This window comes from Scatophagus argus, chromosome 3, assembly GCF_020382885.2.
Source record: "Scatophagus argus isolate fScaArg1 chromosome 3, fScaArg1.pri, whole genome shotgun sequence".
Taxonomy (NCBI): Eukaryota; Metazoa; Chordata; class Actinopteri; family Scatophagidae; genus Scatophagus; species Scatophagus argus.
Window position 1 is genome coordinate 23,922,001 of NC_058495.1, and position 13,108 is coordinate 23,935,108.

General features: G+C 43.7%; 1 long non-coding RNA gene across 2 annotated transcripts; it reads left to right on the top strand.

Annotated features, from left to right (window-relative positions):
• The first annotated feature begins 3,040 nt into the window (after positions 1 to 3,040).
• On the top strand, positions 3,041 to 10,139 carry LOC124057197. Of its 2 annotated transcripts, XR_006843074.1 has the most exons (4): positions 3,041 to 3,406; positions 3,768 to 3,797; positions 5,969 to 6,045; positions 9,988 to 10,139. It is a non-coding gene; the product is annotated as an uncharacterized LOC124057197 (long non-coding RNA). The 2 variants fall into 2 exon arrangements; XR_006843075.1 differs by lacking the exon at positions 3,768 to 3,797 and having other exon boundaries at positions 3,048 to 3,406.
• The last annotated feature ends 2,969 nt before the right edge of the window (positions 10,140 to 13,108 follow it).

The window sequence follows — 13,108 nt, forward strand, 5'->3', positions numbered from 1 at the left end:
TCCTCTTTGCTATAGCTGAAGTTGGTTGGGGGCACTGGGGGTGGTGTCTTTCATGTGAACAGGGGACAAGCGGAGGGCCTGTCATTCACCTTGGCTGGAGCCAGTGTTTAGGGCTACCAATAGCCATAATCATGTCAATCCACACAAAACCCCTTTCTGCAGCCAAGGGCACAGATTGCCACAAAAAAACAATTTGGAAGGACTGGGACGCGCTGCGTCCATTGGAGACAGAGAGGATATGAGAGGCAGGTTCTTTGTTCCCCCTGATATTTATCTGTCCGAGGCCGAGCAGGAGAGGAGATCTCTCTCCAAAGAGAGGTCTCCTGGGTCGGCGGCCTGGTATTAAACTGATCTATGCACGTATCCTGGGGAGATAACACCACACATCACAGATCGGCTCACGGGAAACAATCCGAGAGAAAGCGACACCCAGATGCATATGGAGGGGTTGATGCAGGGGTGTTGCATGGGATCACTGCCAAACACATCACTTTTTAATCAGGGATGTAGTCAAGGATAAACCCATCAAAACTCGGTTTGGTCTGCGGTTAGCCTTCTTTTTGGGCTGACATAAATCTCCATTACGAAAATTGAAAAAGTTCGTATAAAATGTAGGCTATCTAAAGGACAACAAAAACACAAAATTCAGAGCATCTGTGATGTCAACTGAATTTGACTTAACATTCTGATAATTATAACTTCATGTTCAAATTTTATGCACCTTCAGGCCACTACATCATTGCAAGTTACGCTTTACTTTTTGTGTGCGACGTATAAACCTTCCTGCTACAAACAGCACTTTGATTATGTTTTGGTTAAACCTAAAAAAAAATATTTTAAAACCATTTCAGAACTTATAAATATGAGTTCTTATAACTTGCAAAGTGCTGAAGACTTGAAATAATGGTGGATGAATAGAGTTAGTCAGTGTTAGTCACCTCAATACTCATTACTGAACGTGTCTTCTCAAGTTCAGTGAACTTATCAAATGCATTCACAAATACAAAGACCTAAAAGAAGTCTTTGGTCTGATTATTCAAACTAACTTAACTGTAGCATAAGGCAGCAGCTGAACTTACATTTTTGAGTTGAATAAGCTCCAAATTATTTTAATTATAGCAGACCTTCTCACTTTGCATACTACATACGTCTTGTTGTGCAGTTGCTCTGATTGTGATGGGTTTGCATAGCACCTAGTTTAAAGCACGTGTCTCATGCAGATGCTGAAGGGTACCTTCTGCGTCTGGACGAGATGCCGAGGGATGTGACACAACAGCATCTGACGTCCTGGGACTGAGACTAAAAATGCATTTCCTTTGAGGCCTCCTGTGTGGATACATTTTAAAACCCTGCTGCCTTTCAGTTTTCATCAGAAAGTTGTCCCCACTAATTGAACTTAAAAAAATAATTGTTCAAAGACTTGTTAGACGTGACTATATGAAAGTGTCCACTCTCCCAGCCTGTGTGTGAAGTCGATTATCCTTGCCTAGCCGCCTGTAAATCTGGACACAGTCCCAGTCCCAGCCTCACTGGCACCAATGCATGTCAGCAGCAAGGTGAAAAAGTAGCAATCACATAAAAGAGAGCAAGTCAGAGCGAGGCTCTCCTTGCTTCTCCCATACTCTGCCTCCTCCTCTGGGTTAAACTGGCGAGATCAATGCACAGCTGTGAAGTGGGGAGGGCACCTTGAAAATGCTATTTATTTGTTTGAAATGTACCTTTCCTTTCTAGTCCTCTTAAGGCCACCTGGGAATCCGCCATTGATTTCCACTTCAATAACTTGACCTCTGACCCCCAAAAGCAACGTGACGTTCCTTGGCTGGCGACTCGCAGCCAGATGTGGTGAGGGAAATCTACAAGCCTCTATTTCATGGTCTTGCTCATTTACATGATTTAAAGTAAAGACATTTTTTTTTCCCACTTAGGTTAATTGCAGTCTCTATTTAGGTCTGCAACAAGAGAGCAATGGGCAGTTACAGACTCACAGCTGTTTCATATTTTTCCAAAGGCTCAAAAGGCCAACAGCCTCTATTTCAGCTGTGAACCCTGAATCACAGAAAGAGAAAATTGGAACATTTACATGCATCTTGTAGACAGAGATAATCTTTGTGCAGCCACATATTTCTTCTAACGTTTCAGTCTCCGGCCTCATCTTGGCAAACGCATGCCACGTGTGAGTGCAATATGAAGGGACTTTTGCTGTTTGCAGATGGACTCCCTGTCTGTAATGAAGTCTGGACCACCTGAAGGGATGCTGTCAACCAACACAGAGTCGGCAGCGTGAATCACCCGGCTCTGTAATCGTCGAAATCTGTGATGGAGCATATGCACCTCAAGATCACAGCAGATTACAGAGACTGAGCTGTATAGCACATCAATAAATATTGTCCTAATTATACAGGAAAGCTGCCTCTCTGCTGCCATGGGATCACGCACCGAAACGAGTACATCAATTTGCGCAGGTTATTGTGTTATCTTTAGGGAACTATGATGGTAGATTTGAATAATAACACAACGATGACTTTGTCTGTTTAAGTTCCCACAGTGCCTCACAGTCAAGAATGAGAAACAACAGAGGAAAACAAGTTGCACAGGAAGGAGACAGAGGGCAGAACAGAGAGGTGGACTTTGGTTATTCTAACTTCATTATTCAGTTTATTTACAAGAGGGAGTTTGCAGGATTTAGCCTGTACTAACTTTTCAGCAATGATTGAAACTGCTACATTTTGATTTGTGATATGAATAATTCAGTGAGCTTAGTTTCACGACGGTCTCTTAACCTTATCTTAAGAATAACATACTGTGATATATCAAATTCATCATGTTCAACAGTAACAGTCAAACAACATGTGAAATACTCTTCCCTGTTGTTTGTTTTTTTGTCACACCCATTTTCTATTTTGCGGTAAAATGTAAATTTACGTTATTAATACGTTTATGGTTTTGGTTGTGTCAGCCTCCCTTTTCTCTATACCTATTCCACTGCTTCTTATGAATCAATGACAAGGTTTAAATCTATAGAGAAGTCTTTCTGAACATCGTGTTTTGCAAACAAAACTAATTGTTTATGCCTCCAGTTGAATCAGGAAAATGCACTCTGACCTCCATGGAGACAAAAGCAACTGATATGAAAGTATGTGTAACTGCCACAGTGGGTGTTTGCACCTTATTTACGTTCGTCTGTGTTTTTATGGCATGTATTGTTATATTGCCTGTTATATAACACTCACCATGGGTGGCGCTGTACTTGGTTGGGTTGTGTGACTGAGAGAGAAGAAAATGAAGAAGAAGAGACTGATGGAAGTTAAACACACAGTTTAAGTTTTTGAAGATTGTGGACCTTATTTTGTGCTTGGACAAGGACCCAGTGTCAGTGCTTTAATTCCTGTTGCACACAGCCAACAAGGTATGTTTTGTTTCGATGTCCGTTTATTGATTTATTTTCATTTGTATTGTATATTGATGTTAATTATGCATTTGTTTTTATTTTAGTTTTCACTATGAATTTAATAAATTCATCAGCAAAAGGAAACCGCTTGTGTCTGCATGTGCAGCATGGAGTTATCTTATGTCTATTACAAAATAAATCTGATTCAGAATGCATACAGTAACTTATGACTTAAATTATATCAACCAAATACGTTTGGTCAGTGTTTTAGAAATGATTTTATCTTTAACTGGGGCAACTTCATGTATTTTCATGTAATGCTTCACTTACTGTGAGTGTTTCTTTCTCTCTCTCACTCTTCACTCATGTGATGCACCAGGCCTGAATGTGGCAGATGGATGCAACCCAGGTATCGTAACAACCAGCTGTACCTGGGTCACATCTCTCTGTCCCCTTTCCTTTTCCTTCTTTATACCTTAGAACAAATAAGTAAAAGTATACAAGCTAAGTACATGTACATGCAGGACCAGGATGGTCTGAGACATGTCCTGTGAGAGATGATTGTGCAGAAGACAGCATTTAGCCCAAGATGTAAAAGCTACAAATAATGTCTTACACGGTACGTGTGACACAGGGGACTCAATATTTCTAAAATCATAACAATGGCCCCGAAATTCTCACGGAGGGTTTGCAGTGCCGTGATGGTGACATACTTCTTCCACCATTGCATCTTCTGTGCTAATTAGCAAATGTTAGCATGCAAACTAGTTGGCAAGGTGAGCATTATGCTTCCTAAACATCAGCAGGTTTGCACTGACATGATAGGTAGATAGATGACACTATGGTACAGCATCACAGAGCCTCTAAGCATGAGTGTAGCCTCTTAGCCTTGCTATGCTGTGATGCATGTGTCTTCTCTCTGGGAGGGACTCTAACCTGCATGGCTGTTTTTAACTGTCTGACAGAGTGGGGAGTGAATACAGACCCCAGCAGAACAATAGCTGATTTGACCAGTGGCCAGAAGGTCAGTAGAGACAATGTCATGTTATCAGTCGTAGTATTACAGCTGGAAAAGCTTGGCTGTTTTAATGTACCCCTCCTCCATACATTTCTAATGGTCAGCAGCACACCAAATGGGGTGTAATTGTGAGTGTCTGAGTGTGTTATTTCAGCACAGTAATACAGTAGAGACACCTGCTTTTCTCTGCAGAATGCACTGGCTCAGTCCCATCTGGCTTCGGGCTGCGAGTGGCTTACTGAGCAGGATAAATTTAAATAAATAAAATCTCACATTCTCTGGGCCCCCCCCCCACCCCAACCCCTCCAGCACCACAGCCCATCTCGTACCAGAACGTTCTACCTTGTCTAGATCTAGCCTGACCTAGATCCAGTGTGGAAGCTATTGCTATATTTCATTTCTCATCACCTCATGTTGTCAGTTAATAACCTGCAACCTGGGAGGAAGCATTGGCTCACGGCAGATAGATAGCACCCAATCACCGTCATGTGTGCTTAATACAGCACTGGGGATCATTATTTCTGATTGGACCTTTCAAGTGTTTCAGCAGCCAGGAAAAAATGTCCACGGAGACTTAATTTCCCCAACGAGATCCGTGTCTCCAACATGAAACATTTACCTGGACACAAAATCATTTTTACACCAGTGAGGCGTCGGGAGGGGGAATAAATGACACGTCTGCAACTCAGGGCTGATGCGATGGATAGAGTATGATGAAGGGATGATGAGCGGATATTCAAGATGATGGTGGGAGATGATCCGTGGAGAGAAAAGTGACATCCGTAACCTCCGTAATCGTGTCTGTGGCGCAGCAGGGGGCGGAATTCAGCTGGCTCACTGAAAAGACAGTTTAATCGCCCAAATAAAAATCACTTAACGCGGCCCTCCACGCCTGTCCTAAAAGGATTCGAAAGGAGAAGTGAGGTAACCCGCCACTTCATTGTGCCGACCACGCCTTCCACCTCCGCTCCATCCACCCGCGGTCTGACTACTTGAATGCCATCTGCTTGTTGGCTCACTAGAGAGGGGTCAGAGCCGGGGCATCTGAGCAGCCAATTTCGGCACTTTAAAATCTCTCCAAGCACAAGCGCCCTTCCCTGTCACATCACACACACACACACACATACACACACACGCACACACACACTGGCAGGGTAACTGAAAACTGCTAATCACTGTAGCAGGGTGCTCACTTTAAGAGCCAGTCTGTCAGTCGGAGGGGCGAGCAGGGGCCGGGTCTCGAAGTCGAGAGGAAATGAAATGACGCGCCCGCCCCTGTCTTTCTTCCCATCAGCCCCTGTTAAGATTGGCCAGGTTTGAAGGGTCAATCAGCCGTCATCCAATCTTTTCTGAGCCTCTCCCCTTACATTCTGGTGCGTTTCTGATGGCTCCTGTTTGAAACATGAACACAGAAAATGTTGAGCACATCAAAGACTTCACTCTCACCCTCTTTCTCTCCATATCTCTCTCTCATCATCTCACGCTGCCTCTGTGATGTGCACACGAACGAGTGTGTGCGTGTGTGTGTGTTTGTGTGTGTGTGTATTTGTGTCTGCGCACAGACAACCAGAGAGGAGGGCCAGCGGTGTGTTGCCCCCGGGGCTCGGACCTGATCAAAGCAGCGTCTGTCAGATTGCAGGTACACAAACAGCCAGCCTGTACACACACTGCACAAAACAGTCAAGAGGGGGAGAGAAGGGGGGGAGACACTGACACAGATAGGGAGAAGGAGGCTTGGGTAGAGCTGCAGAGATCAGAGAGCATCACTCTGTCTTAAATCGGGGTTATGTGGAGGTCAGAAAGCCTCAGCGAGCACTTCTTCTCACTCACCTCAGCACAAAGGAGCAAGTGAGCAGACTGACTCAAAGGTTGGATTCTGCTTATTCAAGTCCCTGTCATGTTGGACTGCCAAATTAGAAGGAGGTTTGCAGGTGGCCTAATCAATTTCACATCAGTCTGATTAAGTAAATGTCATTTTTCTTTCAAGTTTCATCTCGTCCTGCCACACTGCAAATGACCATATGACTGGTGGCTGGAAGCTACGCAAATGTTTTTTAGTTGTTTTGGGGGGGTGGCTACTTGGAGACAGACTTCTGAGTCAAAATCACACACATCAGACATTTCGTTATGACATGGCCAAGCACTAAATCAAAATTGTGTTTCTGGTCACCTGACAAATGCTAAAGTCTAATATTTGTCTTTCTTTTGATTCTGATTAAACCGACTTCTGAGGAAACATTCTGGCTCTTCAGGTGCTCTGCTCCCTGTAGATAAAAGCCAGCTTTGTAGTGGGAAGCAGCTGCCTGCTGGAGCTTGGAGTGATGTTGAAGAGAGCAGTGAGAACCAACCAAAACAGCGGAGCTGAGGGCTGTGAAACCAAAACAATGAGCTGAAAGATGCTAAAACGTCCCGTGAAACTGAGGGGGACTGCACAGTTAAACAATTAACACATCTGATTCATTTATTATATAAAATATTGATTTGTGCAGCTTTAAACTGTTTTTGCAGCATGGCCAGCAGAAAATAATAAATAAACTAAATAATATCTTAATTACAACATTACATCAATGGTCTGTTCCAACAAGAATAGAAATTACCATTAAAACATTTTAAAAAGGTTGTGCCCTTCAATAAATCTTAATGTACTTGTGATTTGAGGTCTAATAAAAGTGAGTCACTGTTCATTGCTGCTTTAAAACAATAATAAATAATTTATTTATTTAACAATAAATAAATCACTGCCTGGGGATATGTGTTGTGTTTCTAATAAAATGTATTATGTATTATATTTTAAGAAAATAACTGAGCAATCCAACAAAACAAAAGAACTCAGTTCAACTTTTAAAAGATTGATTAGCTTCTATTTCATCTGAACGAGATAAATAAATATTAAATAAGATACTAAATGGAGAATCAACTGATCCACATATTACGTCTAACAGAAATTAGCCCCTCTGGCAGAGTAAATCACGAGAAAGAAAAAGAACCCAAACAAGAGCACCTCTGATCTTTCTCATGTGCTCTGTGTTACTTTCCACCTGACTGAGATCTACTGAAATGATCTCCTTTCGTCTGGTGGGTTCATATCTTCAACATTCCTCCCCATAATGAATGTTAAAAAATGCCTAAAATGTGTGATTCCCCCTGGCCTCCATAATCTACTGGTCATACCAGATCAACCTGGACATCCTGGGACTGTGATGCACATTTTTACACAGTGTATGTGCAGTTAATTTTCTCTCCTGCACTTTCCTGTCGCCCGTATCCGACCGCCATCCCGTCACAGACTCAGAGAAACAACCGTCAGCTCCAATGTCATTGCAGACGTGTCTTCAGCAGCGAGGCTGGCACGTCAGGTTGCCCAAAATGACACGAGCGCCGACTTTGCTCAGATTCTCAAACATAGCATCGCATTCGGAGCGAGGCTAAAAGGTTGTTTAGATGAATTAAAGTATCAAGCATTCCTGACACGTAGCTGACGGCTGTGTCTATCGGAAAAGAGAAAAGGAGAAAAAAAACAAGTGAGGAACCAGAAGAAGGGGGGGGGGGGGCAGAGCACATCAGTTGGCTGGGAAAATGAGAAAGTTTGTCCCTGACGCCCCTGTCAGAATGAACGATTAAGATATCTAATATGATGGTTAAAGCTATGGGGCAGGCGAACTGATAACGGCTCGATAAGGCCTCTCTCCTCGCTCATCCTCACACGCTAATTAGCTTCTTGATTCTTTTCTCTGTGTGTGTGTATGTGTGTGTGTGTGTTGGGGTGTGAGGGAGGGGGAGAGGGGGGGTTTATCTATTTAAAGCTTTGAAGGAAGCGAAAGGCACCTGCATCAATCATGATTATTTTACTCATACTAAAATTATCCAAAGAGAGTCTCCTCAGTCTCCTTCAGAAAGCAATGCAGGAAGACTGAAGGGAGGCTGGTGTGAAGGAGAGATAGACTGTGTGTGTGTGTGTGTGTGTTTGTTGGTGTGTGTGAGAGAGAAAGAGGGATGAGGTGAATCGATAAATATCACTCCGGCTGATTGGACCTAATTAGAGACATAGAGAGGAATTCTGGACGAGACTGGCTGGAATTGAGTTGGCCGAGTTGTCAGAGCCAATTAGGCCGCTGTATTATTGCAGCAGAGAGAAAACACACAGATTAGATTAAGTTTTGTGCCTGTGTGTGTGTGTGTGTGTGTGTGTGTGTGTGTGTGTGTGTGTGCGTGCGTGCATGTGCGTATCAGAATGATGATGCTTCCAGGGAAAACATGGCCAGGTGAGTGTAACTGTTCTCCTGCTGTGTGATAAACTGCGATACAACAACAATGATAATCACTCACAGCTTATCATGTGCACACACACACACACACTGACAAACACACTCTCTATCACACAACGCTCCAGCTGTCAGCTGCTGGGCGTGCAGCTGTGGTGATCTTTTAACTGGATCTCTAACTTATTGTGGGTTCAACTGCGTGTGTGTGCGTGCGTCTGTGTGTGAACGCGTGCCAGTGTTTGATTCTGGTGATTGCGGTTGGAAGTAATCACTTGTGTGCAGTTAATATATTGGTGGGCTCCTCCGAGTCAGCGCTAACGCGACGACAAACCTGAAGGAAGAAATGAAAAGCAGTGCTGAGTTCAGCCAACTTCACAGTGGAGTTTGGCAGCAGGTGACGGCAGTGTGAGAAAGCACCGCTTCGTTTTCCACCTGTGTTTCAGGTGGAAGAGAGGAAGGCCTCGTCTGTGGTCCAGCATGACAATTGGAGGCAAATTTAGATAATTATTCCCAAATCCTCAGGTTATTTTGGCTTGCATGGGTGCAGTGGTGCATGGTGGGCACAGCTCTGCCTTCAGCCAGCGAGAGCAAAAAGAAGAATAAGATCTCAGGTGAGCCTCAAAGTAAACACGGGAGTGAGATAAGAAAAAACAAGCGTGAATTTTCAGTGCTAGACAACAGACAGAAAGACAACAGAGCAGATGCAGAGATGGTTGTATTTGTGATGCTGCCCAAGGCAGCAGAGCCACGAGCAGCACAGTCTGAATTGGGAAAGTTTGAAGGACTTCATTACTTTTCACTCCTCTGAATGCTTCAATTGTTTGTTTCTCAGTGACTAGCAGGAGGGGAGATGGTGAAGTACTGATTTTAGGCACTCGGTTTTACTGTCCAGCAGTAGTTTATGAATTATTTGACAAAAAAAAATAATCTAAACCTCTATCTAAATCTAAATCTTCTTGACCCTGGAAAAAGTTTGACAAAAAAAATTTAAAGGTCCATCTAGTTTTCTTTTTTAATATACTGTATATATTTTTTTGCATATTATGACAATCTTCCCTTGCATTACTTCCTTTAAAACGTAAATATTGTCTGTAGACATCATTAAAGTCCCTGCACGTAGAATTTGAACATTTCTGAGTGGTGATGCAAGACTGTGGTATACAAGACAACACTGCAGGGAGACTGAGGATTACGGCGCTAAAAGCAACATGTACTGCAGAAACGTTGTACAGTGCAAATTTCCTCAGGGATTGTTTCATGTTTCTGCAAAGCAAATCAAATCAAATGCTATCAGAATAACAATGTAAATGATGCTTCAGTCTCATAAAAAGGCACATGTGTGGAGATAAGCTGCGACACGTGTCTGGAAGCACTGGACGTCATACAGACAGAAGCTGTGGTCCAGCCAGGTACAGGAGCTGAGGGGACCTGAGGGGAGCTGAGGAGACCTGAGGGGAGCTGAGGGGACCTGAGGGGACCTGAGGAGACCTGAGGGGAGCTGAGGGGACCTGAGGGGAGCTGAGGGGACCTGAGGGGAGCTGAGGAGACCTGAGGAGACCTGAGGGGACCTGAGGGGACCTGAGGGGACCTGAGGGGAGCTGAGGGGACCTGAGGGGAGTGAACACGATGCTTCCAGAGAGCTGATGCACGTCAGTGATGGTGAGCGAGACTTGTGTTGTATCCAGACACACATCACATATCTATCCACTATCTGATTACTCGATGAGGTGCACCTGGCCTGGGAATGAATGCTTTAAAAGCTCCTGTGTTGTCATCAGAAGAGGGACGCTTGAGGTGTGGGGACTTGCTGGGACTTCGTGTCCTCTGATAGTCTTGATTTATTGCCTTGGGTTCTTTGTATGTCTTGTCTTGGCATGTCTGTCAGATTTGGTCATTTTGAAGGTGTCCTTCTGAGGCTGATTTGGGTCAGTGGCCCCAAGGAACCGCCAGAGGGAAGTGTGTTTTGACATGCATCATGTCCAAGCACTTTTGTAGTATGTTAGGTGGTGGTTCATGGATTAGGATCAGGATCAGCAGGATCAGGATCAGCGGAATCAGAAAGTTAGCAAACGAAGGAATGTCAGTCACAAAGCAGTCTGTAGCTAAAGTTTGCTAACATTAGCCACCATAAACTGCAGCTCAAACCAAACCAGTAACGGCTGTAGCAGGACGAGTGAGCGTATGGAAATCAGCAGGGCTCTGTTTTATTATCTCCACCAAGCATAAGCCTGGGGAAATCATGTCTTTGGTGCTAATCTCGCACGCTACTGAATCCTATCAGTCTGATATTTTTTGTGCACATTTGTAACTGTATGCTGAAGGACCTCTCGTGGCTGCAGTGATGCTGCCATTGATTCCTCACTCCTCTTAACAGACCAGTTAACACCCCGAGTGATCGACAACTTGGGGCTAAAGTTTGCCCCAGGACACACCTAGCAGAGATTTGTACTCTGACTGCACTCTTGTTTTTGTTTTTTCTTCATTAAAAGGCTACACAGTCCAACATTACAGTGACAGGAAAATGTTTTATGTTCATATGAGGCAGAAACTACTCAGGTACGTCAAATCGTGTGCGTTAAAACATAAAAATACACAATAAAACCCAAAGGCTTCATGAAAGGACAACCTGGTTGTTCTTTTACCAGCAGGCCCTGACTGTACGCTCGGGCTGAGGAGAAGCTCCAGACTGTGTGCTCCGCCGGCTGAGCCCGAGGAAATTGTTGTTTCACTTAGCAAGTCTCCGATCAAAGCGAATCGATTCCTCTGACCTTGTTCCAATCAAAGGCAGGGTCCCGTGAAGCTCCGCCTCAGCCTCCCATTCAGATGAGGCTTCATATACAGCCCCAACTGTGGTAATGATGATGAGCAATCGATAGGTGATTATGAGGCTGTAAGCCATATTGTCAGCAGATGGAGTGGAGCAATGCAGAGAGGAGACTGGGATGGAGCGAGTCCTGCAAATGTAGGCGGGACACGCAAAAACAGCCATGCAGAAAGGAACCACTAACACGCGAGCAGAGACATGAACCTGTGCAGAATCAAACCACACAAAACGTCTGACAGTCTTCTCAAAAGCACACAAGGCTCGATATTCATGCAAAGAAAGGGAAGAAGCCCTTTGACCTCTCTCTCTCTCTCTCTCTCTCTCTCTCTCTCTCACACACACACACACACACACAGCTGACCAACTGCTGTCTCTCCATTACTAATGACCAGCCCAGCAGAAACGCCTGCCACCAAATCCCTCCCCATTTTTATTAACTCACGTTTATTTATAAGACCTGAACTAATCTTTGTGAATTCTAAATGATTTTTTTTCTTTTTTTTTTTTTGCTTTTAATTACAGTGACACCTATTAATGCTCCGTATTAATATGCAGAGGGCTTTCAGGATTCAGCGTATCACTGAAAGTAATTATGGATAAGAGTAGTTTATTTATTTATTTAATTTTTTGCCACAACTCAACTCTTCCCAGTGAGATGAGGTGTGGTAGGAAGACAAACACTGCCCTCTTCAGCCTGCCAGCAGCAGCTGGCACTGAGCCCACTGGCGTTTTCCCACCACAATAATCCCACATGTCAATATGCTTCGAGTCTGTGTGTCCCGTCCACCCGTCCACCCTCCCCCCGTCATCTGTCTCTTTGTCTCTCCCGCTTCCTCTGCGACGCATTCAAACGTTTCCCTTTTTAATCTTATCATCTCAGTGCAAATATCTCCTCGTCACATCTGATTATTTTTTAAATGGCAGAAAATGTCTTCAAATGAGGCAGATTTTCTTCCATTATTCAAAGTTAAGACGGAGTTTGGTGTTCTTGCAGGACAAAAGATGAAGGGGGGGGGGCAAAATGGAAACTTAAAGTGCAGTTATGAAGGTAGTGTGTGGTTAATGTGTTTAGACTCTTAATTTCAGACCTTTAACACAGACTTACAGCACTTCATTTGGGAAGGACACACACACACTTCGAAGCTGTGCTTTTGAACCAAATTTCTCCCACTTTTTGTCAGTCCTGAAATAAATCATTTTCCAAGAGGTGAGTGTGGTTTCTTTATTTTTCTTCAGTGCTTCCACAGCACTGTTCATAACCCTCGTGACAGCTGCGAAATTACTGCTGTGGTTCCTTTTTTTCCCATTTTTTTAATTTCAAGATATTCAAAGAAAGGCTCTTTCACCACACGAGGAGATGATTTTCATAGTCGAAGAAATTGCGCTCATTAAAAGATAACGTAACTTCTTTGAAAGCATTGCCTTAAAATGTTTTGTACAAGTGCAGTAACCATCGCAAAGTCCTGGAAGTTGTTTTATGGACTATATTTTTATACACTAAATTTGAGTTGTATAATGTTAAACTGTTTTTTTTTTTCTCTCTTCCTCTTCAGACACAAATTTCTTTGACTGCAGTCTCCTCTCTTGACCACAAATCTTATCCATCCACATTCAGG